This window comes from Mus musculus, chromosome 2, assembly GCF_000001635.26.
Source record: "Mus musculus strain C57BL/6J chromosome 2, GRCm38.p6 C57BL/6J".
Lineage (NCBI taxonomy): Eukaryota > Metazoa > Chordata > Mammalia > Rodentia > Muridae > Mus > Mus musculus.
In genome coordinates this window covers 147,949,350-147,975,622 of record NC_000068.7, presented here as the reverse complement: position 1 = coordinate 147,975,622, position 26,273 = coordinate 147,949,350, and the positions used below count along the sequence as shown (strand labels likewise).

The following is a 26,273-nucleotide window of genomic DNA, read 5'->3' as shown; positions in this document are numbered from 1 at the left end:
TTGAGCTCAGATGTCGCTGTAAGCTGGTATTTAAGGGGAAGTGTGTTTCTTGGAAGCCTAGCAGACAGCTGTTTGGGCATCCTTGAAGGACGTATTAAAAAGTTGTGTGTGTGTGTGTGTGTGTGTGTGTGTGTGTGTGTGTGTGTGTGTGTGTGTGTGTGTGTGTGTGTGTGTGTGTGTGTGTGTGTGTGCGCGCGCGCGCGCGGCGCACGCGCATGCTCGCGCCTGTGCACTTTGCGTGTGGGAGGGGGAGCTTTATCTATAAAAATAGCACTGCAGAACATCTGCTGGGCACACAGAGGACTCCTAGTCCTTGGTAGAGAGAGGAGGAGATGTGTAAACAAGACTGAAGCAGGTGTGGCCAAGCAGCCCCTGCTGAGGAAGCCTGGTGCCTGCTTACACCCCACCACCCTCCCCAGGATAAATGAGGACGAAGAAGTCACATGGGAAAGACAGCTTCTACCATCAAGTCAGTGAGGTGTCCCTCCAATCGCCCAGCCATAGAAGAGTGACTTCTCTCCAAAGTGGATCACAGTTGTGGATACATTTGGAACTTCCTGCAGCTGAAGGAACAGAGTGGCAAGGACAGCAGCTGGGGGTGGGGTGGGGCTCTGCCAGCAGGCAGGCAGGTGTCTCTTGTAGATCCACTTAGCAGTTCATTACCAAGCTCCATCTGCCTGGGTAACCATTACTCATGCCAACGAGTGTCTGAGGCTGTGGTGCCACTCCATCTGGGGGACTCTTTGGTGAGAGGCACTTCCTCTGGGCCATGCCTGGGACACTGTCACCTGGGGAAAGGATGGCCTCTCTTCTCTACAACACAGAACAATTGCAGCACAGGTTTTCATTTCCAGATCATGGTCTCCTTGGTGTCTTTATTTTCTTGAATCATCTGTTCTGACTCTTCCTCACAGGCAGAACTGTGTTGATTGACAGTTGGAGATGCATAGGCTGCTAGTTTGAGAAGGGGTGGAGCATGGGCAATCTGAATTGTTAGACCACCACACGGTGTGTTCTTATCTTGGAGTTGGTTTTTTTCTTTTCTTGGGTGGTGACCAAGCTTTTGAACATTAAGAATTGAATAGTAGCTGGAGAGATGGCTCGGCTGATAAAATGCTTGCTGTGAAAAGCATGAGAATCTGAGTTTGATTCCTCAGAACCCACATCAAAAAGTAAGGTACAGTGGCGTCCCATTGTAATACCGATGCTAGAGAGGCAGAGACTGGCAGGTCCCTAGGGCTCACAGGATAGCCTAGGGATCTAGCTTAATCAGTAAGTTGCAGGTACAGTGAGAGATCCGGTCCCAAAAAGAAAGATAGAATGTGATTGAGGAAGACACTTGGCATTGAATTTTGGCTTCCTTAGCACAGACACATGCATGCACACTAGCAATACAGATGTGAACACACACACACAAACACACACACACACTTGAATATATAAAGCACCATTGATAGTATGCTTGCCCAGTGTGTAGGGGTCCTTGGGTTCCATCCCCAGCACCACAAAAACCAGGCATTTGGCTCATACTTGTCATTGCAGGCAGGTGGAGGCAGGAGGATCTGCTGCTCAAAGCCTTCCTGAGCTACTGAGTTTGAGGCCACTGCAGGTCATGTGAAAAAACAAAAACAAAAACAAAAAAAAAAACCTCAAATGCAGTTTCTAAAGTGGCACCTGGCACCAATACAATATCAAATGATACAGCTCAGTGTTTGCTTAACCATTCTGACTCTTCCTCACTGAGTCTTTCAAGGCCATTGAGGGCACCATTTACCTCCCTGGACCTCTATCCTAAATCCAAGTTTAAGATATTCCTCTGCACTCTTGCTCTGCACTCACTGCCAATGGCCAGTGCCATCAGAAGTCACTCCTGCAGTATCTCTGGCAAATAATTGGCTGGACACTTCCGGGATGCACCGGGACACATCCCTTTGCCCTGCTTACCACTCTGCTCTCGTCTTAAGGCCTTTTAGGGAGATCAGTCTTCAGGATGAGCTGGTTCATTGGTTGTTCATGTGGAACAACAAAATTGTTCTACCTCTTGTCCTAAAACTGTGTGTGTGTGTGTGTGTGTGTGTGTGTGCCCTTGCTCCATGAAGCCTTCCCATCCACTGGTGTGGAGGGATAAGGGCTCTGTGTGTTCAGAGTCTATGGAAAACCCTGTGGACTCTAGTAAGCACCTAGGTGGAGGAACAACTCAACCTGCCCAAGAGCTCCACAAAGCTTGATTCTGCTACAAGCCAAATGGCCCCTTTGTGTTATTTCATGGATATTCTCTGCTTACAGGTTTGAAAAGTCCTCAAAATACTTAGTTCCCTAGATAAGTCTTTAGACCAGGTGGTTCAGGACTGTGAGCTCCAAGGGGGAGGATTGTTTGGATCTGGAGAAGGGTAAACTTATTTTTAATGCCCTCTCCCAGCTTTACATTGCAAAATACTTTGAACACAAGAAAAATTGGATAAAGGGCTAGAGAGATGGCTCAGTGGTTGAGAGCACTGGCTGCTCTTGCAGAGTGGACCTAGAGTTTATTCCCAGCACCTGCATGGTAGCTCACAACTATCTGTAACTCCAGTTCCAAGACGATTTGACACTCTTTTTATCTCTACAGACATTGAACATAAGTGGTGTGGAATAATGTTAAGCTTCTCTGATGGGTCCTAAATGGTTGAAGAACACCCCTCAAGAGATGGGAAGATTCTAAGAGCCAGAGAGAATGGATTACTCCAAGGCAACACAATGGGACTGATGACCACATGAACTCTTAGAGACTGTAGCAGCTTGCACCAGGCCTGTACAGGTTCAAGCCAGATGGGGTTCCAGCACTGAGAGGGGAATTGGACATGGACGTCTACTCCTTACTAAGAAGCTCTCTGCAACTGATACCGACTTGCAAAGGAAAATAGTTTTCTCCAATGAAGTACCACTGAGTATATTAACCATACTTCAAGGTAGGCCGCCTTCCCAAAAAACTTGGGGTTGGAGTCTGGTCCCCAATGCCTATGTTTCTGTTTCCAGGGTGAATTCATTTCATATTTTCATGATTTATGAAAAAATATTTTAGATGAATGCAATACAAATCAAGATTAACCAATCTCTGTTCTGGAAAACTGATCTCTTGATAAAATTCCTTAAAACAGTGACTTTTAAAATTGAAGAATGGCCAGGCGGTGGTGGCACACACCTTTAATCCCAGCACTTGGGAGGCAGAGGCAGGTGGATTTCTGAGTTTGAGGCCAGCCTGGTCTACAGGGTGAGTTTCAGGACAGCCAGGGCTACACAGAGAAACCCTGTCTCAAAAGAACAAAACAAAACAAAAACAAAAAACAAAAAACCCCAAAACACAAAAACACAAAAACCAAAACCCCAAAAACCTGAAGAATGTGGTAAGAAGATCTAGAAAGTTGAAAATGGGGGAGGGGCAGAAGTTCTCAAGAGAACTCTGATGCATGCCCTCTAAACATCTTCAGCATCTCTGCAGGGCTTACTCCTGGGGTTCCATTGGGGAGATTTCTATTGACTAGAGCTTGAGGTTTGCCTCTTGACTGAATTCCTATCTGAGGGTCATACTGGTTCATGACCACACTTTGAGAAACACTGACCAAAGGCATGAGTTGCTGGCCAGCTGAATGAAATGGCTAAATGTGATCTTGGGCAGGCATGGTGGAGTATGCCTTAATCCTGGCACTTGAAAGGCAGAAGCAGGAAGATCTGTGGGAACTTTAGGTCATCCTGGTCTACATGGTGAGTTAAAAGATTTTGCATCCAGTAAGACTATGTGAAGACACAGTGAAACTTTACCTCAAAAAAAAAAAAAAAAAAAAAAAAAAAAAAAAAAAGGAGAGGTGACTTTGGGCAAAGAGTCCTTAAGGACCAGAACTTTATGAATTCTGGATGTCATTACTCCACTGCCTAGCTCCCTCCATTATAAGCATCACCGTTGCCAAGCTCCTGTGTAACTACAGAGAGTTGGGTGCCAAAGGAGAAACATGTGGCTCCCAGGAAGCATACACAAACACGTTGCAGTGGAACATTCTGAAGTTGATGCTTGGAAGACCTCTGAGTAGGGCCTGTCACTCCATGCTAGAGCATGCTTGCTTTGTAAACAGCAGACACCAGAGTGGCTGCGAAAACAGCTTAGTCAACAAAGTTCTTGCTATGTAAGCAATGACTATCTCGTGTTTGATCCTTAGCACCCATGTCAAAAGCTGGGCAGGCTGGTGCACTGGAAAAGAGATACAGGAGAGTCACTGGGGCTCACTAGCCAGCCAACCTAGCCTAAGTGGCCAGCCCTGGGTCAAAATGAGAGACCTTGTCTTAAAAAACAGAGCTGATGGTTGGAGAGATGGCTCAGAAGTTAAGAGTACTGACTGCTCTTGCAGAGGTCCTGATTTCAATTCCCACCAACCACATGGTGGCTCACAACCATCTGTAATGGGATCTGATGTCCTCTTCTGGTCTGTCTGAAGACAGCTACAGTGTACTCACATACATAAAATAAATACATAAATCTTAAAAACAAAACAAAACTAAACACAGTTGGTAGGTGTGAGGAACAACACTGAGGTTGACTTTTTTTACCTTCCTGTGCACACACACACACACACACACACAAATACATACATAGAAATACACACAAGCATACATACACACACACACCGATACATACATATACACACATATACATATTTACACATATACACAACAGGGACACCTGGTAGAGGCCTGCACCATCTTTTCTTCCAGGTTGAATTTCCTTGACTAAGGCTCTGCTAATAAGCTGTGTTCATTGGCTGAAGGTGTCTCCTAGATGGGTCAGTTCCTCAGCACTCTGACCATTTCACCCATTAAGGGCAGCACCTCTTTTTCTAGAAAATGCTCTTGGGAAGATTAAATGATTCTGGCTATAAGCAGGCCCTTTGGTGGCTGTCCACATTCCCCTGTCACTTTCTTTCCCCTGACATGCTTTGGGATCGTTTTCCATATAAATAACGGGCTCTTTCCAGGTGTGGAAGTACAGCCACTACACTAAGGAGTAGGTGTAGCTCTGTGAGTCTGAGGCCCAGTCTAGTCCAGATATTGAGTTCCAGAAGATGCAAGGCTACGTAAAAGACCTTTTCTCACCTCACCAAAATAAATAAATAAATAAATAAATAAATAAATAAATAATAAAAAATAAATAAATTTAGATCTTAATGTAGGTTTGGGATATCCTGAACTAAGCCATTTACCTTCCTCCCAGAAAATGGGATGATGCCCAATACAATCCATCTTTTTCCTCTTCACTCACTTTCTAATTACAGAGATTATAGATATGATCCTATAGTATAGTATAGTATAGTATAGTGTATAAGGTCATTATCATCAAGTCACTGAGTAAAATGTACTGTCTGACCTACATGGCCATCTCCTCCAGAGTGACACCAGGCTGCAAAGCACAGGAAGTGACACCCACTGGCAACCTGTGAGGCTGTTCTGAACCCCTGTCCACCTGGTATAACCCTCTCAGGGTTCTACCCATCCGTCTGTTGCTTGAGTTCCTAGGTGTTAGAAGAACAAGTCAGTCAACTTTCACTTCCTCATCTGCTTTTTAAAAAGGGGAGTTTATAAAATCTGCCTTCCCTTCAAATGCCCTTGATAACATAGAGATAACTGGAGAAATCTCTCTAAGGTTTTTGACCCAGCCAGAGGGCGCTGGATGAATCCAAGGGAGAGGACCATCTAGCCTGTGAGTGTGATATCTTCCAGACAGCATCTTTAATCACAGCCTACGTTGCCAGTGATACCCTTATGCTCGAAATTCCCAGGACATTTCGCCCTTAATAACTCTAAGCTTATAAATCCCTGTCCCTTGGCAAACCCTTTTTGAATGAATGATGTCCTCTGGTAGCCATTAGCTGCCCCTAAAGACCATGGGGTGTCAATGGTCTCTCTATCTTGACAGCCAGGATGTTTTGTTCTCAGAAGCTGACAGTAAGACATGGTAGTGTTTGTTTTGTTTTGTTTTGTTTTGTTTTGTTTTGTTTTGTTTTCAGCCGTTAGAGGGCAAAACCTCCTGTAGGTGGTTTTAGAGACCAAGGGAGAGGAAGCTTCAGGAAAAGGCCTGGGAGCCAAGGGTTCACCTTAGCAGCAGTCATGACATAGGGGCTCATCCCTGCGAAGAAGACTAAGGAGTTGGGTGCCCTTCATGTAAAAACTCCTGTCAGTGTGTCTACACTTCCTGTCCTGAAGTGTAGACACAGAGACAGAGACATCAGAATTGTTCAGGTGTGACTCTAAGGCCAAGTTTTAGGAAGAAAAAACTCTGGCTGTTATAGCAAAATGATACTCCTCTGGTCTCCAAGCAAGCACGCAAGCATGCAAGCAAGCAAGCAAGCAAGCAAGCAAGCAAGCAAGCAAGCAAGCGATATGATCATTTTTGCCCCCCACTCCACCCCTTTTTTGTCCTGTTAAGAGTTGTTGTGATCCAGGGAATGGCAGACTGTGGGCAGAAACTCTTAATCAATCCTTGGCCTTGCCCATCAGAACTTACTCACATACTATGCACTAGGGTTCCAGGCTGGGGCTGTAGAATCTGATGGAGGTGTAGGATGGATGGACAGTATGACAAAAGGGTACTAGCCTGGGACAGGCAGGATTGGGTGGAAAGGTTACAGGCAGGCCCAGCAGGGCTCGGACGCTGTATAGAGATCCTGGAGCCAATCGGCCCTTTAGTACCTGGCTCTGCCTGCAGCCGGCCCATGGCAAATACAGGCTATCAAAGCCTTCAGCACTCCTGAATGGGACAAAGAAAAGGCGCATTAATGATTAACTCTGCTAAAAGCTCCGGCTTTTGTATTCCCATGGTGCCTGGCCTATCTGCCTGCCATGTGACCGGCTCTGGCCATTTTCTCGCAGATTGGGGAAAGCTAGTGAGCAAACACAGGTGGTTCGGAGTCGCCTGGCTGTCAGGGACAACCGCGGGCAACACCAGCTATGCCTGGCGAAATTAGCTGTTCTGTTTGCCTCCAATTTCGCTTCCTGGTGCTCTTACTTTCTAAGTCGAATGTCATTTTGCCCTTATTTTCCACTATTCACAGGAGATGCAGAAAAAGGCGGCAAAGCCCCCGCCCCACAAAAAGGGAAAAGGAGGCACACAGCCTCCTGTTCTTTGAACTCTGCAATAACGTTTGGTGATCAAATGCAAAGGCCGGGTAAACTAATTAAAACCCCTCAGGTCTTTAACTCCCTGCAAGAGCAAATTGATTCTTCTCAAAGGGAATTATTTTAGTGATCCTGACCAAATACGCAAGCCACATCAGTGACGTCATAAGCCTGCTAGTGTGGACCTCAGCTGAGTACCCTGTGGTGCAGGGGCCACGGCAAGCGCCCACTGGTGAAATCTCAAAGCTGGATAGAATGCCACTGGAGCCTCACCTTGTCAGTTTGTGGTTCAGTGTCAAGGTCCTTCTAGTGGCATTTTTTGTTTTGTTTTGTTTAAATTCATTTCTTCCTTGGCCCACAGCAGACAGACTTTCTTTTTCTTGTTCAAATATTTATATGCGTGTAGTATTGCATGCTGCTTCCATTGCTCACAATCGCAGCCATAAAGCATAGATTATCAGCTCAATGAGATAAAGGCCCTTTAAGTCAACACCAGAAATGAGCAGAAAATGAAATAAAGTTATAAAAAGGAGAGCATCAGTGTCTACAATGGGTGTGTCAGTCTGCAGGGACTCAAGCCATTAGCTACAAGAAGGGAGCCATCTTATTTATACCAACAGCCCACAGAACTTGTTAGCAGCCTTTCATATTTAAATACACCATTCCCATTTAAAATAGAGGACAAGAAGAAAAGGGGGAGGAGAAAGGGGGGGAGAAGGAAGGAGGAGGAGGAAGAGGAGGGAAGAGGAAGAAAGGTGGTCTGGAGTAGAGGCATTTGTTCAAAGGTTTCCCAGGTGCTTCTATGCTGCCCTCTGCTTCCAGTACCCATGGCCACAGAAAAGACTCTTGCAGCCTTAAGGTTAAACATTGTGATGAATTCATGATGTTTTCACGTGAGACCCAGTGGTGTTGATTCTGCACTTTCTCATAGTTCCTAGGCTTTTGATTGTGTGATGAAGATTGTAAGGTCACAGATCTCAGCTGCAGGGGAGACTTGGTTATCCTCGTGTGTATAATAAACCCAGTGTGGATCATTAAAAACCACAATTAGATAATTAATTCTGGGGTGTTGTTTGGTTTCTTGTTGTTATGAGGAAGGATACTAAATAAAAGACAATTCATTTCCCCTTGTAGGTGCTTACAGACTAATGCTTATGCTACAGAGAGCAGAAGAACTATAATTAAACAAAAGTCATATTTTTTTTCTGCAGGTATGTGGAGCCTGACTGTGAAACTCACATGTAAGGACAATCTCAGCTTTTGGTTTGTTGTTCCCAGGCCATTTCCTTCATTGTCTTTAGTTATTTAAATCAAAAGTTGGTTCCAAACAAAGGCCAAAGTATAGATAAATGTTCAGCTAGAGTCACCAAGAAAGTGTGTGAAAAGTGTGTGTGTGTATGTATGTGTGATAGAGAGGGGGAGGGAGAGGGAGAGAAGGAGAGAGGGAGAGAGAGAGAGAGAGACACTGCCATCAAACAACAGGATCTCATTAACACTCAAAAAACTCACCAACTGAACAGTTTGAGCTGCAGCCCAGGCTGAGCTGTAGCCCAGGCTGAACTCTCCCTCCCTATAAGAATTGAAAGCAGGTTAGGAAATTCAGTTCAGGGGTAGCTTGCTCAAGAACTTGAGTTGGATCTATAATTTTCTCAACAAAGTAAAACAGAATTGAAATTATAAAATGTATTCACTGACCAGGATAGAAGAAAATAAATTTACAACAGAGAACCAGGAGGGAAGTCATCACACACCTACAAACTAAATGATAGCCCAAATAATACATTCATTGGTCCAGTTAAGAAAAAAAAAATCAAGCTAATGAAAGTCAACTTAAAAAAAAAAGAATAAAAGGAAATACATCACATCAACATTTATTGTGCTCAGCTAAGGCATTGTGAAGCTGGAAAGTATAATCCTAAGTGTGTAAATTAAGACAGATTAAAACCACAAATCAGTAGTAATAAGCTCTTATCCTCCTGAACCTAGAAGAAGAAAAGCAAATAAGCAACTAACATGTACAAGGAAAGAAGTCAGTGAAGGGAAAAGCAATAGGATTTTACCAATTTTTATTAGCAAAACAGAACAATTTTTTCCCTTGGGAAAGACCAGGTAAACTGACAGACCAAGCAATATACAGGCATAAAAAGAAGGTCACACATTACTTCTATCAGGAATAATACAGGAGACACTACTATAGACTATGCAGACAACAAAATACACACAGAAAATAATTAGTATAATTCTACATATCGACAGGGCAACTTTAATGAATTAGACAACTTCTTGAAAAAGCACAGATAATCCACTTATCCACTATAGGACATAATTTTAAAACCTCATCATAATGAAGAACAGTGGGACTTTTTACTAACTGACCCGCCCCAAAGAAATCTGCACTCTAGAATGGGACCAGATATTTAAAGAAGAGATGACATACTTTCTATACAATCTCTTCTAGAATATAGAGGAGAGGATATTCTTGCCAATTTCTTATATGAAGTTAGTACAATCCTGACACCAAAACTAGACAGACAATTTAAAAAGAAAATTAAAGATCAATATCTCACTAAATATAGACAAAAGTTCTTTAGCAAAATTTTAGCAAGAGGAATTCAGTAATGTATCAAAAGTTAGATACCATGGCCAAATGGGATTTGTTTTGTAGCTGCAAGGCTGGTTCAATATTGAAAATCAATTAATGTAATTCACCTTTTTAAATGGCTAAGGGAGAAAATCCACACAATCCTATAAATCTGCAGAGTAAGTACTTCCCACAATTCAATACCGATGCATGACTAAGAACTCTCGGAAAGAAGCCCAGAAGGTTGGCCGAGTGATTAGAAGTGTTTGCTACTCTTGGAAAGGAACAAAGTTAAAACTGCAGCATCTACCTCATATGTCTCACAAATGTAACTCCAGCGCCATGGGATCCTCTCCTGGCCTCCAAAGGCACCTGTACACACAGACTACCCTCCTAAACACACACACACACACACTCACACACCACATACCAGACACATATACACACAGACACACACCACACAGACACACCACACCACACACACTACACACACACACACACACACACACACACACACACCATATACCACACACATATACACACACACCACACATACACACCACACCACACACACACACACCACATACACACACACCACATACCACACCACACACACACACACACACACATACCACACACACACACACTACACACACACACACACAGCACATATCCCAGAACACACACAAAACACATACACACATCACATACCACTTCTCTCTCTTCTCTCTCTGTGTTTCTCTCTCTCTCTTTCTCTCTGTGTCTCTGTCTGTCTGTCTCTCTCTCTTAGACACACACACACACACACACACACAGAGTAAATACAAAATTGAAAAGAAAACTTGGAAAAGTGTAGTTGAAGACAGACTCAGCTTGCTAAAGACCGTTTGTAGAAACACACACCTGACTCTATGTTTTGTGATAAATGTTTGAACATCTTCCCTGTGGTTGAAAACACAGGGAATGTTCATGTCCCCATCCATTTCTACCATGGCACTGGAACTTCTTACCAGTTTAATAAGGCAAGAAAAGTAATGAAACACATATTTACCAGAAAGAAAGAGCAAAACTTTCTGTTTCTTTGACATAATCTTTTCTATAGTGTGAGGAGCCGCCCTTACAATTGCCGGTGAGACTCCATATCACAGACACACTATAGAAGATTTCAAGGAATTTTCAGGAAATATCTTAGTGAGTAAATGAAGGCATGGCACAAGAACAACATGCAAGGATTAGTTATAGTTCTCTATTCTAGCAGTGACACATAGGCACTGAAATTAAAATATAGTAGCATTTATCAGTTCTAGAAAGGAAAGAAGGAAAGAAGGAAGGAAGGAGGGAAGGAAGGAAGGAAGGAGGGAAGGAAAGAGGGAAGGAAGGAAGATTTATATATACTACATAGAGTGGCACATGTTGTAATTTTAGCCCTTGGGAGATAGAGATAAGAAGTTGATTAATTTAAGGCCAGTCTGGGCAACATAATGAGAGCATGTTTAACAAAAGGAAGTAAGGAAAAAAAGAGGAAAGGAATTGAGGAATTTAATTAAACAAGTACTAGGTATCTATGCTACCAAACCCATAATGCTGTTACGAAGGAACTACTGAAGACTTAAAAGAAGTAGAGAAAATATACTATGTTCATGGATTGGAAGATTAAATATAAAAATACCAATTTTCTCCAAGTGTACATACAAGATTAATATAGTCATCAAAACTCCAGAGAGATTTTAAGTAATATTTCTCTAAAATTGGCATTGAAAGGGCAAGGTAAATAAAATAACCTAAATTTTCTTTAGAAAAATAAGAGGAAGTTTTTCATGTTTCAGTAACTTACTACGTGACTGCATTTGACACAGTTACAAAGGTTATCAGTGGAGGAAGACATCGCTGAAATATCTGGACATCTCGGGGAAAACTGTACCATGACCTAAGTTTCAAGTCTTAGACAAAAATTAACTTGAAATGGATTATGGACTTACATGTAAAATTACAACACTTTTCGAAGAAGACATAAGGCAGGCTTTCAGAGATGAGGCAAAGGTTCTTAGATTTTATACCCAAAGTATAATCTGTAAGAGAAAAAAAAAACATCAAGGTAGGCCACACTGGCCTCATCTGCTCTGAATCTTTCTAATATAAATAGTCATGGAAGTTGTATGTAGATGCGTTTGTGTTAAAATTTGCCTCAGAATCAGAGTGGGATCTCTGGGACCTATACCAAGCTCATTTGCCTTCATTCTGTATTTTGTTTCTTTGATAAAATGATAATGATTTTCACTTTTTGCTAAATACTACATCCTTAAGCTACTTACATAGGGTATCAGTGATACACCAGGGAGTGCATGTTACTACTAGTTCTTTCTTCCTGGTAGGGCCTGCACAGTTATTCCTGGTTAAGAAGCTGTGGGATGTGACCTACTTACTGCTTACCATCACACGGAAGGGAAGATTTCAAGTGTCTCACTTATTCCCACCACATCACTGTCAGAGCAGCCTCTCAGATTTACATAAGGAAGTACAATCATGATGATTCAAATAATTTATAACTCAGGTCCAATAATTCTGTGTAAGTGATCAGCTAAAACAGTTTAAAGACCCAAATAATTGATAATGTTTTAATAATGCGAGTAATAGTGTTATGGAAAGAATTCGTTTGACTCTTGTGGAATGGGCCTGTATGATTTTTCTTAATGTAATTAGTAAACAAACTATTATTAAGATAAAAAAAAGAGAGAGAAAACACATCGTTAAACATTGTAAAGATTGCAACTTATGCTTGGTGAAAGACTCTGCTGGAGAATGTATTACAAACCACTTATTGAATGATGACTTAGACAAAGAATATATACAGGGCTCTCCAATCTCAGCAGAAGAAGCTCCCCAAACATTCCTGTTAGAAAAGTGGGTGTGGAGGGCCATTTTGTAGCTGAGGTTATGAATATTAAATACAAGCACATGCAAATATAATCAGGACTGAGGGAAACCATCAGGCATTGAGGATACTAACAAAAACCAGAATGAGAAACAGTAACAGTATCTAATACTAGCAAGGAAGTAGAGAAACTGCTTCTGAGGTTGCCCTAAGAAGGTCAAGCAGCAGAGCTAATCTGAAAAACAGCTGGGCAGCTTATTCTAAAAGAAATGTGGGGGTGGAGAGGTGGCTTAATGGTTAAGATCACTTGTTTCTCTTGTAGAAGACCTATGCAACCATGAGTAACTCCACTTCTGGATAATCCAGTGCCTTCTTTCTGACCGCCACAGGCATGAGGTATGTGCATGGTGCACTTAAATACATGCAAGCAAAACAAGTACACACCAAAATTAAAATAAATAAATAAATATTAAATAAAAAAAAGAAACAGGTCACCACCTATGATCAGCAGTTGAGTTCTTAGACATTTCTGCCCAAAGGGATGAAGGCTTATATACCCACAAACACCTTTGTGCAAAGGACAGTTTCATTCACACAGCCTTAAGCTGATACAATATACATATGTTTCAAGGAGTAACTTAATAGATACAATGTGATAAATTGTATCATAGGATACTACCTGGCAGTGAAAAGGAAAACAGGCAGGACTGGAGAGAAACATATATGCCAAAAATATATAAACTAAAAACATTGATGATTTCCAAAGAACTATATGAAGCACAAAAAAATACCATAATGTGTGATTCCATATACACAACATTCTTCATATGTAAATAAAAGAAATGGAGGACAGTTTAAAAGCTGCTAGTGGTTAAGAAGAAGTCAGGGTGGGAAAGAAACTGGTAGCTGTTGACAATTTGTAGTGTCCTTTGTTTCTTACTGTGTCTTCTTTATGCCTCATCCAGGTAGTGTGCATTTTCTCCTGAACTGCCACCTAAGTAAGTGCATTTCTTAGTATTCAGAGCAACTTTGCAGATGGTTGATGCTTCTTCTAGGCACAGGGAGTCCCACACCTTCATAGCCAACATAACAGTGGGGCTCTTGTGAGCCCCACAAAGGGTTGTGTTCCCAAGGGGAGCCTGCTTCCTTTGTGAAAGTGTGGGGAGGGAAGCGATATGGTGTTAATCAATACACCCAGTGATAAATGTTTATCTTGAGCAGAAAGCAAATAAAGGCGGGTTAGCGAGACCTTTATTGCCTGCTGTGGAGTCAGATCCACCTACAGCAGCTGGAGTCTTTTCTAGGTCACGCAGCAGAAAAGTTGAACAACCGTTTTATTTTTTTTTTTTTTCCTGAAGTGGTAGGACGTAGAGGAAAATCTTTGCCAACCTTAATATGCAGTATTTACAGACTCTAAAAGTTGCATGAATGGTATGTGTTTCTCAAAAGCATAGGATCAAAACTGGAAAACTATGTTAAGATAAATCCAAGGCATAGATTGAAAGCATGTGGAAGCATTAGTTTCGGTGTTAGGAGTTAAGACTAGCCTGAGAGTCTTAGAGATGTGCTCTTAGCTATACCTTTTGGGTTCTTTAACTTTCTAGGGCTCCTCTGGAGAACTAGTTGACACATAACATGTTAGTTCCTGCTTCTGAATACCTATCCCAGGTTAGATTATTGGATCTGAAGCCAAGAACGTGAAGCATTTGCGACAAGTTCCCAGCTGCCACTGTTCCTTGTCAAAGGACCCTGCTGTGAGAATCCTTGTTGGAAGGCACAGTCTCTGGTCCCAGGGTATTCAGTCAGATGTCTTTATACCTGGAGAAATCATGGTTGTTCTTGAGGAGAAGGACACTTCCTGTTTCAGAATTTTTCTGAGCTGAGCAGAATTGCCAGACAGGTGGGAGTGTGGTTCTGTGTTTGGCAGGAACTGGAGTAGCCCTGAAGGGTCAAAGAACAAACATCGGGCAGGGTTGCTGTGAGGTAAGGAGACAGACGGACTATCACAGGAGAATGCACCCTTGACATGTGAGACTGTTTGAAATCTTTTTTGAGGATCTTTAAAAATTTACAAAGTCCATCAAGAAAACTAAAGCCATCTTCTTTACCATTTTGGCAAGTAAATCCTACTCCAAAGTCACACTTGTGTATTACCTTATGTGTGTATATGTATGTTGGTGCATATATTTGCGTATGTGGAGGTCAGAGGACAGCCTGAAGGAGCCATCTTCCTATGGGCCCCAGGGACGACTCAAGTGGTCAAGGCTACTGGGAAACTCCTTTACACATGTCATCATTTTGCTGCCTCAGCATTAGCCTCAGAACACATGAAGTTGGAAGTTAGCTGGCAGCTTCCAAGGACTCAGTTAACATAGTAGTGTAGAGATGGATTCTGGGAGCATTTTTACTCCCTGCACAATAATAGCACATCTCACCTAAAAACAATCACTATCCCCTGTGCCCACAAACAAGGATCCTGGTAATGAAGGGACTTCCAAGGTGAGAGATGTGTTGAGCACAGCTCAGCTTCCTCAACATTCCTGGATGAGATGTGACTGTCCTAGATCTGTGATTCAGTATGAACTTAGGGGGATCAGTGGGAAGCAGCTTTTAGGGTAGGTAGGGATCAAGGGTAGATTTTTTTGTTAGCTGTAGAAATAGGGAAGATGGAGGAAGCAGAGCTTGGCAGAGAGCACACTGAGCTGTGCTGCAGCTCACAAGAGACAATTATAAATGGCTCCGTGATTGAATCCAACTGTGTGTGCGCGCGTGTGTGCGCGCGGTACATGCGTGCGAGTGTGTATGTGCTTGTGTGTGCAAGCTTTGTCAGCATTGTCCCCTATGTTAACCTTGGATACAGGATGCTTTGGTTAATCTTTTGCTGCAATGAAAGGTCTGACAGAATCAACTGAGAGGAAGAAAGCTTTCCTTTGGCTTATGGATTCAGTGTTTCAGTTCTCACTAGAAAGAACTGGAAAGTGGCTTGGTTCGGATAGCGAGAGTGTGGCAAAGACAGGACACGAGGCAATGGATCAGGAAGCTGAGGGGACTCTGCAGTCAGGGGCAGGAATAACCTGCAATGTCTTGCCTCTAGCCATCATCTTCTGCCAGAGAGGTGTCACCTTCAAAGGTGCCACAGCCTTCAAATAAGCACCAGAAGTTGAGGAACAAATATTCAAAAAGTAAGCCCATGGGGGACATTTTAGATGTAAAGCTTAACACTGGACTGCAGGGAAGAGAAGACACTTGGTAGCATCATCTCTGCTTTCCAAGCAAATAAAAAGGTCTCTTGCAGAATCCCATAATGATGAAGGGATCCAGCATAAATTGGCTTTCCATGGTTCAAAAGCCTTTATTCCAAATTACAGTTGATTGTTAGTACATTCTCTCTCTTGGAATAAGTGAGTTAAGAGATAAAGGGAATTCCTTTCAATTTAGGGAAAAAACATGAGTAATTTTTACTGAAATAAATAAGATAAAATATCCACAGGAATTACCACAGATCCTTAAGCAAAGGCTGTTTTTATTTCCATAAATATATTTGCTTTTATATACTAAAGGGGCCGTCTGCCCCCTCCTCCCTCTCTTGCTCTCTTGCTTCTCTTGCTCTTCCTTCTTGCTCCCTGCCCCTTGCCACTTCACAATCCCCTCCCCCCACATGTTCATGGCCAGCCTCTATTTTTCTCTTCTCTTCTCTTCTCTTCTCTTCTCTTCTCTTCTCTTCTCTTCTCTTCTCTTCTCTTCTCTTCTCTTCTCTTCTCTTCTCTTCCCTTCCCTTCTCTTCTCTTCTCTTCTCTTCTCTTCCCTTCCCTTCCCTTCCCTTCCCTTCCCTTCCCTTCCCTTCCCTCCCCTCCCCTCCCCTCCCCTCCCCTCCCCTCCCCTCCCCTCTCCTCCCCTCCCCTCCCCTCCCCTCCCCTCCCCTCCCCTCCCCTCCCCTTCCCTTCTCCCTTCTCTCTCCCTTTCTCCACCTCTACTACCCTCGTAATTCCACTCCCCATGCCCTGAATAAACTCTGTTCTATACAATACTGTCATGTAACTGGTCCCTCTGGGAGAAGGGATGCCTTGACATTGACCTGCTGAAACACTCTCATCCCCCATATTTGACTACACATCCATAGAACATATTCTCTCTCTCTTTACCTTTTTATAAACACATCAAGCGAGATCTTGGTTATTGATATAAAGGACTATACTTCACAGCATCCTTTGGATATAGTCATGCAACTAGGGTCTGACCAGGAAGATCTAAAAAAATAAAAAAGAGTTATATCAGAAATCTTTTCATGAAAGCCTGTTGATCTGAGCTGGGCACAGCAGCTTCTTCCAGTAAGCTCTGTAATTGAGAAGGAACAGAGAAATCAAGGCTAGCCTGTGATACACAGTGAGAGTCTTGTCTCAAACAAACAAATAAATGTTATAGATCTATCATCTTACCTGGCTACTGCAATCTTGGATTATAAAGATCGAATCCTAGCATAGAGATAGTTGATAAGTTAGTGAGTTGAGAGGGACTGCAAAGACTATGGAGAGCAGAACCTGGATCCACAGGAGAGAATAAGAAGCTGTTATTTTGTTAATAAACAGTTTTAGATATGTCCTACTTACAGTTAAACTTCATCCTAACAGAAATGCATGGTTTCTCTCTCTTCCTCCCTCCCTCTCCCCCTCCCTACCCTCTCCCCCTCCCTACCCCCTCCCCCTCCCCTCCCCCTCCCCTCCCCCTCCCCCTCTCTTTGTGTCTGTGTGTGTGCGTTTATTTTGGGACAGGAGAAATGCCTTCCTCCAAAAGTACATAGCTTTCTCGGATACTGGAGACAGGTGATTCTTATTCACCTCTTGAGACTCATTTCTTTTCCAGGCTTTTTGGTGCTAGTATCAAGTACCTTAAAAAATATCCTGTTATAGTTTGAAATCCAGAAGCAGCGGTGCATCATTTAGATGTTAGTTACATTTAAACTGATGTCACTATAAGCAAAGCACACATCTGGCATATATGCAAAACATACGGGCATTCATCTACAAGGGGTTATTAATTTTACACTTTCCATCTGGAACCCATGAAGCAGCCATTCTCTAAGATACTAAAGATCCAAGGTCACACCAAAACATCCATTTACAGTGAAGACCAAGGTCTGGAAAAGTTTGGAATTAGGAGTTATCAGACCCCAGGAGTTCTGAAAAGACAATATTACCCCCTACTCTCTCATTTGCATAGTTAAAGATGTGTGTGTGTCTGAGAAATTCAAAACATTATGTCTAGAAGCCATTTGGAAAATGACAAGTTCAGAGACCGGTATTTAATCTTCCTATTTTTGTAAGTAACTGCTAATTGTCTTTCCATTATAAGCAAACTAAGTGTCAGGAGACACTAGTGTAAATTAGTTGGGGAGCATCATGCAGGGAAGTTGCACAGACTTAAGGATACCTACACCCTAAAACTTGGTTGTACTGTGTGACATGGTCAAGGGTCATAGTGTGGATATAATTAATGTTGCCAGGAAACTCACTCTTTAATACACAGGTGATCTTGGGCAGTCTAGATAGGACCCTGGTAACCACAAGGCTCTTGTCGGCAGAAAAGAGGCAGTTCAGAGGTAGAGGTGACTGGAAGAGCGACAGAGGGGAGGGGGGATGAAATTCTCACCACCCTTCTTTGACCTTGGATGTGAAAGAAGGATGACAGTCAAGCAACATAGGCACTTTCTAGAATATTGGGAAAGGAAAAAAAATAATGAGTATGCTATTGGAGTCTCCTAAAGGAAGGTATCCATCCGTGTCTCAACATTCCACAGAGACCAATGCTGGGTTACAGAAACGAGGAAAGAAAGATGTGGTTTATACCACTGCGCTACCTTGTTACTGTAGCAAGAGCAGACTTGTACAGACTTCAGAATCTTTTATAGGTTTATCAACTTCTAGAAGAGATTTTTGTATTCCACACAATACCATCTCCTCAGGAAGTTCCTAGACTTTGGCCTGCAGATGAATAACTGTAGCTCTGACACTGATCTGTCTTCTGACAGAAAGCAAGTTGGGGCTTTCAGGATGATCACATGGGAGCTAGTGGTACTCAGAATGACAGGTCTCATGGCTTTATAGAACAAGAGTCTTGGATGAAAGCCATGTGTCATCCTCAGAGTATGAGGGGTCAGTATCTAGCATCAGAAAACACAAGCCTGGAAAAATAAGAAAAGGTGCAATCACTTAATTTTAAAAATAAATTCTTGTATTAGTTAGTATATAAAACAATGGTTTTAATTATTTATAAAATTTGTTTATTTAATATTTAATTTATTTAATATTTAATAAATAACAATTTATTTAATATTTATAAACATTTTTATATTATTATATTTATTTCTATATACATGTATTATATTTTGCTCATATTTACTTCTATTTACTACCCTTTCTTGGTCCTTTCCCTACCTTCTACAGGTATCCTATCTTCTCTCAAAAGTCCCATTTCTGTTTTCATGCCATGGTGAATTCTATAGCACCTGCAAGCGTTTACAGTTCTGCCACCAGTGTGTAAGGCTTCTTTCCCACCCAACATCTCCCTAGCACTTGTTGCTCATTTCCTAGTCATTCTGACTAGGTTCCTGGTGGCTAAGAATATTGCTTTTTTTTCAGATATTTATTAGACATTTTCATTTCTTTGAGAACTTATCTTTTTAATTCAGTTGCCCATTTATTGACTGGATGCTTTAGGTCTTGCTTTAAACTTTTTGAAGTCTTTCTATACATTGGTTAACCCCCTCCCATATGTATAGTGGCAAAGATTTTTACCCATCCTGTAGGCTGTCTCTTTAGTCCGCTGTGTTTCTGTTGTTGTTTGTAATGCAGAGTACTTTAGTTTTACAGTATCCTGCGCATCAATTTTTGTGATTATTTCCTGAGCTATTGAAGTTCCTTTAAGGAAGACCTTACATGCCCGTTTCTATAAGTGGTTTTCTAAGCAGTTCCAGAATTTTAGACATTGCACTGAGGCTATTGGTTCATCTGAACTCCAATTTGTGTGGGGTGAGTCTCATTCTCCTACAGGTGGGCATTTAATTTTCTAAGCAGCATTTGTGGAATGTATGTTTTGATCATTTCTGTTGAAAATCAGGTGACTTTATTGCGTGGATTTATTTCTAGGTATTCTATTCTATCCTATCCATCCTGTCCTATCCTGTTCTACTGATCCACACATCTGTACTGTGCTGGTATCATGGTGGGTGGGTGTTTTTTTTTTAATTTTTTACCTTTAACTGTGGCTCTGCAGTATAATTTGAAATCAGGTACTGTGGTAGCTCCAGCACTGTCTTTTGCTTAGGATTGCTTTGTCTTGTCCATGCCCCTTATGACTTCCTACACATTATAGGAATAATTTTTATATTTCTGTGAGGAACATCACTAGAATTTTTGATTTGGACTGCATTGACTCAGTAGGTCACTTCTGGTGATGTCACTTCTCCTGATCTATGAGCATGAGATCTTTCTCCTTCCTTCCTTCCTTCCTTCCTTCCTTCCTTCCTTCCTTCCTTCCTTCCCTCCTTCTTTCTTTTCTTTTCTTTTCTTTTCTTTTCTTTTCTTTTCTTTTCCTTCCTCTCTCTCTCTCTCTCTCTCTCTCTCTCTCTCTCTCTCTCTCTTTCTTTTCTTTCTTTTAAATTTACTCACTTTACAACCCAATTGCTGCCTCCCTGCCTCCCCTTCAGTTCCCTCTTCCACAGTTCCTCCCTCATTCCTCCCTCCACTTCTCTGAGAGGATGGAGGTCCCCCTGGGTGTCTCCCCACCCTATGAGATCTTTTACATCTTCTGGTTTCCTCTTCAGGTTCTTTCTTCTAATGTTTTTACTGTAGGAGTCATGTGCTCCTTGGTTAGATTCATTCCTAGATATTTTACTTTTAATATCTCTAGAGGACAATGTGTGTGTGTGTGTGTTTTAAAGTGACTTTTTAAAATTCATTTCTTTCTCAGTAAGTTTGTTATCAAAGTATGGAAAAGGAATCGGTTTTTATACATTGTTTTTGAATCCTGCTACTTTGTTGAAAGTGTTTATTAGATCTAAGGATTTTCCTGGTCGAGTCTGTGTTTTTGTTTTTGTTTTATTTAGGTTATAACTATTTCTGATTTTCTGAGAAACTGCCAGATTGATTTCCAAAGTAGTTGTACAAGGTTGCAATCCCACTAGCAGTAGAGGAGTGCTCCTCTTTCTCTGCATCCTCACCAGCATGTGCTGTTGCTTGAGTTTTTTATTTTAGCCATTTTGATTGGTTTAAGGTGGAATCTCTGGGTCATTTTGATTTGTGTTGATGACTAAGGATGTTGAGCATTTCTTTAAGTGCTTCTTGGCATTCCGAGATTCCTCTGTTGATAACTCTCTGTTTAGTTCTGGACCCCATTTTAAACTTGGGTTATTTGGTTTGTTGGTGTCAACTTCTTGAGTTCTTTATTTTAAGTGAGGATCATATCGTGTGGATTAGGGATACTTTGACTTTTTCATTCCTTACTTGTGCCCACTTTATTTCTTTTTCTTGACTTACTACTTCAGCTTTGAAGCCCAGGATGCTGGCTGGTATGACTCAGCAGTTAAGAACACTGGGTGTTCTTTCAGAGGAACCAGGTCTGATTCCTATTATCTACATGGTGATGCATAACCATCTGTTCCAGTGCCCTTTTCTGACCTCCACAAACACATGGCATGCATTTGCTATACATACATACATAAAGGCAAGATACATGATTACAAACGAAAAACTAAAACAAAACCAAAAACAACAACAAAAACAATCCCCACCAAAAAAAAACTGAACCAAACCACAAACATTTGAAGCACTGTATTGAACAGAGTGGGGAGAATAGACAACCTTGTTTTGTTGGTAATTTCAGAGAGAATACTTTCAAGTTTTCTCTATTTGGTATAAAGCTGGCTATAGATTTGTTGTATGTATCCTTTATTATGTTAAGATATTTTTATTCTGTTTCTGTTTCTGGCTTTTGCCATGAAGTGTAGTTGAATTTTGTCAAAAGCTTTTTCTGTACTATTGAGATGAGCATGCGATTTCTGTCCCTGAGCTTATGTACTGCATCACCTTCATTGATTTATATATTACCCATCCTTGTGTTCCTGGCAAAACAACCCACCCACCAGCCAGCCAAACAAACAGAAAACAAACAAACAACAACAAACAAGTTGAACATGTATCATCTTTTTGATGTATTGTTAAATTCCATTTTCTGGTATTTTAGTGAGAATTTTCATGTCTGTGTTCATCAGGGAACTTGATCTAAAATATTATTATTATTATTATTATTATTATTATTATTATTATTATTATCATTGTTATTGTTGTTGTTAAGCTCTTATCTAGTTTATGTTTGGGTTAAGACTGGCCTTATAAAATGAATTTGGAAGGATTCATTTTCTGCTTTATGGGATAGTTTGAGATGCATTGGTGTTAGCTCGTTTTTAAATGTCTCATAGAATTCATCTATGAGTGTGTCTGGTCCTGGGGTTTTCTTTGTGCTCACAGATCTGAGGTTGATAATGTGCACTAATGATGATTCCTTTGCTTTATATCAGTTGTACTTGTTTTTATCCTCTGGGTTGAATTTTCGGAGCTTAAAACTGTTTGCGCCAGGCATGGTGGCGCATGCCTTTAATCCCAGCACTTGGGAGGCAGAGGCAGCCAGATTTCTGAGTTCGAGGCCAGCCTGGTCTATAGAGTGAGTTCCAGGACATCCAAGGCTACACAGAGAAACCCTGTCTCGAAAAACAAAACAAAAAAACAAACAAACAAAAAACTGTTTGCAGGTAACACCACCGAGAATTCCTTTATAGCTTCTCGTTATAGCTCCCCCTGTTAGATTTGTGGCCAGTGCCAAATGTCTCACATCAGTTGATTCTGGGGGTGGGGAAGGGCATTATTTTGCTGAGCCTCTCAGCTCAAGGTCTCCCTGGAAGCTCTCACTTGCAGGACAGATAGCAAGCATAAGGAAGATCATTTATAGAACTCATCAGAGTAGCTCATAGATTCCAGTTTCTTGTTCTCTGGTGCACAAGATGTGGCCTGGTGCAAATCCCACAGAGAAGAAGGCAAACAGAATGCCCGGAGCAGGGCTGGTCCACCTAGCGGGACAAGACATCCTCGCTTTCTAAGAACTTGTGATTCACAACTCTGTGTGTCCAGGTTTCACCGACACGTGTTAAGAATATGTTCTCGAGGAAATCAGGTAAGGACAGAGAGGAACAGAGCTGAAAGAATTGAAGCCCAGAGGCATGTTATTTCACAGCTGTCTATGGGCATTGCCAGTCTGGTGCCGTGGATGCTAATAGGCATGGCCTTCATCTATCATAAGACAAGGCAGCATAGCTTCTACATGCTCCCACTGCCAATCACTGACTATAGCCTGATACAGAGGTGTGCACCTGCAGGTCCTTCTGGTGTCTATATGAGGGGGCAAAGAGGAAACCCCAAAGCAAGCTATGGTGATGTTATTTCTTCATGGAAGTGAAGGCATGGATCCTTTCAGTCCACTGTACGGCACCCATAGGACTGTGAGCTCACACATTGTCAGACTCTGGGTGACGAGGTCAAACTCTGAGGATTTTATTATCCTCTTGACTTGGTTGTAACCAACAGTGCAAAGCCAAATAGTAAGTAAGACATGTGATCATCTCACTGCGAACACAATTCTCTTTGTTAGAGTACAGTGTCATAGGTTGGAAGAGGAACACACACACACACACACACACACACACACACACCATCATCACTCTTACACAGAAACATCAGTAAGTTTAATTGCAATGTAAAAGGCCTGGTTTGACTGCTTTCTTGCCAAGGATTCTGAGATCGAGTGTGAATTGGGGTGGGGCAGGTAGACAATCAATTTATGAGGTCTGTCATTTGTGAATTCTGAGGGAGAAATGGGTGCCGTGATTTGGTCAAGGGCTAGGGAATGGGAGAGTAGAGCCCAGCCAGGTAGATCCCATTCTTGCTTTTCTCTGTTGATCAGAGCTCATCTGGGTGGATTTACGTTATGGTCTGCACCTTTAGCTCAGCTCACTGGTCAAGAAAACCTTGCCTTTTTCTTCTAAAAGAAAAAAAATCTCCTTCTTCTTTCTCCCTTTCCTCTCCCATTTTCTTTTACTTTGGTGCTCATAGGTTTTTATTCTATAAACACTCTGTCGTCTTTGTGACATGGACTCATTCAGGACATGTTTACAGTACTTAATGACATCTCCCTGAGAAATAATGAGAATGCCTTTAAAGGTTGTCTTCTGCCCGTGTGTGCAGCGGGACGGCACGCCAGGCCTGCGAGATGAGAGCCGAGGGTCTGGCAGGGGGAAAATTGACTTAATTTCTTTTCACCACATGAAATGGGGTGTCTGGGAGAGATGACCTAAATGCAGAGCCTAAAAACCAATTAATTCTGAATTGTGAATTTGTGAGCGCATCAAGCTGTGTGCAGAATTTCCGATGAGGCAGACAACGCATACCTGGCTTGTTTGCAAAATGTGAAGATTTTTCCAGCTAAATACACCTAATGGTCTGTTATTAAAGTGCAGCTTCAATCCTATCACACTCCAGCTTGTAGACCTGCAGCGGTTCCTCATGAGATGACAGTTCAGCCCTTAGCCTGGCTGCTGATGCTGGGTGTTACTGCTCTAGTCTCCCTAGGGTTGGCTGAACTCTTTCCCATAGTCCTTTGTATGCTACTGTTTCTGTTATAAAGTCAGGCCGTATATAGCAATCTGTATCTTCAGTAGGTAAGGCAATCAGTCCTTGGCATCTTAGGATCAGTGACAAAGGCCTGGTCCACATTCCTTAAGGAGGCCCCTGGTGCTCTGTTGATGTACAGTCCATTTATTCGGATTTCTCTGCCATGATATCAACTCGATTCTACCACATCCAGGTTGACTCGTTGTGGGTTCCCTGAGTTGGCTTTGCAAGTGGTACCAATTTATGTGTGTGGAACAAAAATGAGTCAGGCATAGCACATATTCCAAGGACCACATAGGAAAATGTGAGGTGTGAATAGAAGTAATTGTCATCACCCAAGGTTAAATTTGGGGACCTTTAATAGAATTATAACTAAAATACTGCAGCACATGAGAGAGAGGGCTAAAACATGGTAAGGTTTTGTGTGTGTGTGTGTAAGAGAGAGAGAGAGAGAGAGAGGAGAGATCGAGTGCTGGGTGGACATGGGGTGCTTATGTATGTATGTGGATGGGTGGCATGTATATGAGTTTCATGCTTGCTGGGTGTTGGTATATGTGTGCATGCAATCATGGTTGTGTGTGTGTCCTATGTGTCTTCTCTGTGGTAGGATATGAATTGTGTATGAGTCGTGAGTGTGGTGGGTGGCATTTATGGGATCAGTCAAGTATGTCTGCTGGATGTGAGGAATGTGATTTGTGATTGTGGGTATGAGTTGTGTCTGTGCTGTGTAGTCAGATATAAGATGCATGCTGTTTGTTAGGTGGGCAAATACAAGGCTGTATTTTGAGTTTTATGTGCACTGGGTAGCATACATGAGGCAGTCATCTGTGTGTGTGTGTGTGTGTGTGTGTGTGTGTGTGTGTGTGTGTCTGGGTAGCACTGATGAGATTATATTGGCATAGGTTAGGCCCCTAATCCAATGTGACAAGATAAAGATACAAAGGTGGAAACCTAGGGATGTATCTGCAAGGAGGGCCAAGAAGGCCAGCAAGCTGCTGAACGCTATGGTAAGGCGTGGCGCCTACAGGAGGGGTAAGTTATCCTGTACCTGATTCTGAGATTTTGGTCTCCAAGATGGTGAGACACTAAATATATGTTGTTTAAGGCCCAGACATATCAAACCCTTTGATACTGAGAAGCAACTTATCACCTGTAAATTCACACAGGAGACTCACACAAGCCAGTTATAATAGAGGAAATCACGCACACAAACCTCAGTGTTTTAAGTAAGTTTACAGTTCTGTGTGACCCTACACTCTCAGGTATCCTTTGTTACATACAGCCTGTGGGTCCCAGGTTGAATGTGACTGCAGCCATCTTGCTTGTTGTACCTTGTCACCCCCAGCCCCCGGCAGCTCTTATGAACTCCACAGCCCACAGAAGAAAATCTTTCAACAAAATCAGTCTTTTAACACTTGCAGACTAATGTTAAATTTCAACTTTCATGGTTTATGTTTTTCTCTACTGTGACTATTTTTTTAAAGAACATAAACAGAGAACCGAGCAAGTGACCAGGTGCCTGTGGGGTTTGACTGTGGGGCCGTGGGCTCGCTTTGTTTGTGATAGCTTGCACTGTTGTCACCTGCCAATTCACTGAAGCTCCCCTTTCCTTACCTGACCCAAGGCGCATTCGCCTGGCTCCAGGGTTAAGCTGGATCAAGTCAGCTGGACCGTCACCCACACTGTTGTTGCAGACAAATCCTTTCATTCTCTTCTTTTCTTTTGCAGCTTGCTCTTCAGTTTTAAACCCCGCTGACCCTTCTCTGCCTCCTCCCCTCTCGCTTTCTTTTTTGGAGGAAAAAAAAAGACAACATTTCAGAGCTCTGCTGAATTTACTCATAAAGACTCAACCAATAAATTCCTAACTCAAAAGATTAAAGACATTTATGTACAACATACAAAAAGAAAAAGTCTTGCTTACATCAGAGCCCCTGTGTTTGCATAGCTTAACCAAACAGAGAATAAT

The 26,273-nt window shown here is 42.0% G+C and overlaps 1 long non-coding RNA gene across 37 annotated transcripts in view; it reads left to right on the top strand.

Annotated features, from left to right (window-relative positions):
• Positions 1–26,273, top strand: part of 9030622O22Rik — a 96,055-nt gene that overhangs the window by 64,891 nt on the left and 4,891 nt on the right. For 27 of the 37 annotated variants that reach the window (XR_866820.3, XR_375083.4, XR_375087.4 and 24 more), the window contains 4 exons: positions 2,609–2,948; positions 8,352–8,381; positions 12,916–12,989; positions 13,559–13,591. This is a non-coding gene — a long non-coding RNA (RIKEN cDNA 9030622O22 gene). The other 10 variants (XR_866834.3, XR_003953944.1, XR_375076.4 and 7 more) reach the window with 8 other exon arrangements.